Source organism: Galleria mellonella, unplaced genomic scaffold, assembly GCF_026898425.1.
Source record: "Galleria mellonella isolate WM207_F2 unplaced genomic scaffold, CSIRO_AGI_GalMel_v1 utg57, whole genome shotgun sequence".
In the NCBI taxonomy this organism is placed as follows: Eukaryota; Metazoa; Arthropoda; class Insecta; order Lepidoptera; family Pyralidae; genus Galleria; species Galleria mellonella.
This window is the reverse complement of record NW_026442119.1, coordinates 8,383,860-8,388,217: the sequence shown is the minus strand read 5'-3', so window position 1 is coordinate 8,388,217 and position 4,358 is coordinate 8,383,860.

The window sequence follows — 4,358 nt, the reverse complement described above, 5'->3', positions numbered from 1 at the left end:
TTTGATGTTTTTTTTTTTTACTTTTATTACGACGAATAAGAGGATAATGTCTTTGTTGTGATCATTTCTACTACTACTGAGTTGATTTTAACGTCCATTATTTTGTATTCAATTGTGAAACCCTAACATGTCACTTAGCAATTAAATTTTTAATATACTCTAACCGAACTGTATAAAATTTTATAATTCACGACTTTTTATCTTTATGTCTTTTATCTATTGTAGTAGAAAGATAGGATAATATAAGATATAGATTTGAAAAAGGATTTTTATATGTAGAATGATGAAAAACATAAAAACCCAGAATAAATAATAGTACAACCTAGACCAGCCGTGCCGATGCCATTTCTGAGAACTACGATGACTTGCTTATATTAGTACAAATTAGTTATTAATAATGGTAGACAGGCCTGACAGATATGTATGTATGTATATAGTTCTTAATATTATATTATGTTAGATTGCTTCTATATACTCATATATAGAAAAATATATAATTAATTCTAGTGTTAAATACTATATTACATTATATAAAAAAACAACGTACATTGGCAAATACTACTCTAATGACTTATAATCGCTAATTATATTTAAATTGTTATACAAATAATATGTCATTATTTATTTGTATATCTCCATCATCAATAGAAATGAAAACAATAATTTTTAAACATTTTGTCTATCTATCTGTTTGCTTGAGCATCACGCATAAACTACAATACCAAATTGCCTTAAACTATACACTGCTGAACATAAGCCTCCCCTTTGGGGGATTTTGTCAGTGGTAGCCACGCTTAGCAGGATTGGCACCAGCAGTTAGGCTTTGAGGATTTTTTAAGAAGAACACTGTTGTCCCTCCCTCGCCCTCCCTTAGTCGCCAATTACGACAGCCACGGTAAAGGAAGGGGTGGCCTATTCTTTGCCAGGACCACACGATCATTATACATTAATTGCAAATTAATTTATAGTAACACTAGTATTTATCCGTAACTTTGTCTGTGATATAGATATGTTTGACTGGAATAAAAAGTAGTTTGTCCTTCTCCATTTCAAAGATTACGTATTTTATTATTAGTTTACACCAAACTTTATGACGAGTAGCTTTTTTTATATCAAAGTCAGTTAAATTATTAAGATGCCAAGAGGGAACAGGCAAATTTACTATTCGTTCATTTGTCAGTATTTAAATAATTCAAATTCATTTTAATATTATAATTACAAGCATTAATAAATGTATATTTGGTACAAACTAAAACACTGCTTCAAAGGTTAATAATTCTTGATTACGAATAAGTAATATGTATGTTAAATAGATTCCAAGTTAAAAGTAGCACAAAATATGTAGTTTATGTAATTACACACGGCTGCCGCGTCACCAATTCTTTTTTTTAACTTAACTGGAGACGCTTCCGCGTGTCAAGATAGGCACAACACATACATACAACACAACCTACACCTTCTGCTTAATAGCACTCCATTCTCTATTCTGCAATTAATAGATTGATATATCTATTGGCATAGATTAAACGAATGGAGAAATTTGAATAGCGAATATGCAAAGAAAGATAGGAAAAGAGAACGAGAGACAAAGAGAGAAAAACTCCAATAAAAGATATATATAAAAGAATTTTGAGCGAAAAATCGCACATTTTTTTAGTTTGCAAGAGCAAACGGTGATTTCGTTTACACAAAATAAATATGGGACCAATACAAAAGTCGGTAGTTAAACCCTAAAGTTAAATTTGATGAGTAAAGCTGATATAAACTATATAATTATAATGGAAGTGATGGTATCGATTGCAAAATTGTTTTTCAGAACTAGCTTTTGCCCGCTACTTTGTCGCGTAAGTTTTGAAAATAGATATGTCAATAAAATAGACTACTTCTAGTTAACGTAGCGAGATAAAACATACACCACATTTTAAGTTAGATCTTCAGAAATACAAGTATGAGAACAGCATTTAATTTAGTACAGTAGTTTTTTGCGTGATGTCCGAACAAACATACAGAAAGAAACAAAAATTCTAAAATTTATAGTTTTCACTTCTATTGTTCTTATTAAGATCCTTTATATTAATTTTTCTTAATATATTTTCTATATACGGATATCGTCTAATTATAATTTTTATTTATATTAATTAAATTTTTAAGATAAGATTAGCCACGTAAATGGTCACTAAAACCAAAATGTAAAATGACGGCCTCATTTATAAAGTCTTTTGTAATTCACTTAAATACATCCTAATGATGGCTTCACAGGATCAAGTTGTGAGGTCCAGTTTTCAAACAGACTTGTCATGCACACTGATAACATTACACCGTCAAGTTTACTGGGCGCCACTTCAAGTTCGATGCAAACTTGATAGCAAACTTTATAGTGTATGGCCACCATAGTTTACATAACTTAAACCCCTGCCGTTTGCATTAGAGTTTGTTGACAGGTGCTGCTCCCTTTATTACAAGAAGTTTGATTACATTTATACATGCACCTACGCATATTTTTCCTACATAGATCAATATTTGTGTATAGAAAACTTAACGGCATCTCTAGGATAGTCATTAATCTCTGGTATTTTCGTACATAAATTTACAATATTTTTATTTCAGTATATAATCTTCTCGACTTACTAATTTTAATTTATATATTCTCTTAACTAGTGACTCGTCCTGAATTTGCATGGGTAGATAGATATTAATAAAAAAATATATTTTAAATTTATACTTTACTTGAACCAATAGAAGATAACAACAATATTAAACTTATAATTTTAAATTTTTACGTTACATGTTTTTAATCTACTCGTGACCACTTGTTAAGCCCTTAAGATACTCTCACAAATATTCTCTTGCCTAATTTTCTTTAGATACCTATTACAACATCAGTCACCTTGTATGGTTAATCAAGTTACTGGCCACTAAGAATATTGCAATATAACTGGCCACTAATAAAAGAAAGAATCTCATCATGTTCTATAAAAAAAAATTCGTCATTTGTTGTTACTGAAAATATATTTTTCCCGCTTTGCGTTATATTATATTCTATTGCTATTGTTATGAAAACACATATTTGTTGAATGTCCCTTCACGGGAATTTCATGAAGAGACTGTCACATAATTATATTTATATGTACTGTTGATGTTGTGCTGTTTTTTTACTTTTTCCGCAAGAAACTATCTCCATATTCTGCAACCGGCCGCTTCCTTCCAGTATGTACGCTATATTGCAATAGCTCGCTGAATCGGATCGCAGGTTAGTGGGTACCGTTGTTTTATGGGTATTTGTTGTCCCCTAGTTAGGAGATTATATAAGTTTGTAAAAATACACCCCTATAAGAACGGCGAAGTCCCCGTATGGAATAGTTATTTATTTACCTTATTATTTATACGCCGCTCCATCAACCACGGCCTGTGTTACCTGGTTGAAAGGAGGGGAAAGAAACTGCTAGTAAAGGAATTAGTAACCCTATTACTAACAATATACCATATCAGGTCGACCTCCTCGTGGTTCCCCCTGGAAACTATCGTGATTGATTCATTAGTGAATTTTATGATGGGCTAACCGACTTGCTTCATCTTCATTTATCATCACTCACTGGTGTCCTGCCCGTGTATACCGATAGCGCAGGTGGAGTAACCATTCCATTATCATGCATTTAAAAAAAAAAACAAAAACATTGTCGAAATGTCGAGATGATTCAGGTAAACAACGTAAATGATCGCGTTAATTCTCATTTTCTATTAACCATGAAACCCAAGAAAATATTAAGCATTTACTTACGTTCATAATCAACTTTGATTATAAACAATTTAGTTAAATATACATTAATTCCATGATACGAATGTCATCTTTCAAATTTACCTGTATTTTGATTGATCAATTTGAACAAAAGACGGTTATTGTGGCCTAATGGTTTACTTAGTTTAAAATATATAGTTAGAAATATATAGCCCCGCGTACTTTTTATGAGTAATGATATGTTAAACATGTAGTATTATTGTATGTATCTTATCAATAATTTTTAACACATCAAATAAATAATAACTTTTACAGGCAAATTTTTGATACCTTTAGTTGCATTATTGTTAAAATTGCATTATATTAATTGTAATATTCATATTATAGATACCATATTCATTTTTATAAGTGAAAGGTTTTTAAAAATCAATTATATTCTGAATTTACAAAATACACAAACATACAAAAAATCATATATTTACGTTTTGATATATTAGTCGAAAAAAATATTAAAAAGCAAACAGACAATATTTAAATAATATTGTACTTTGTACGATAAAAGTTAAAATTACATTGCACAAGATAACAACAAAATAATATGTTTATAATAGTTGCAAATGAG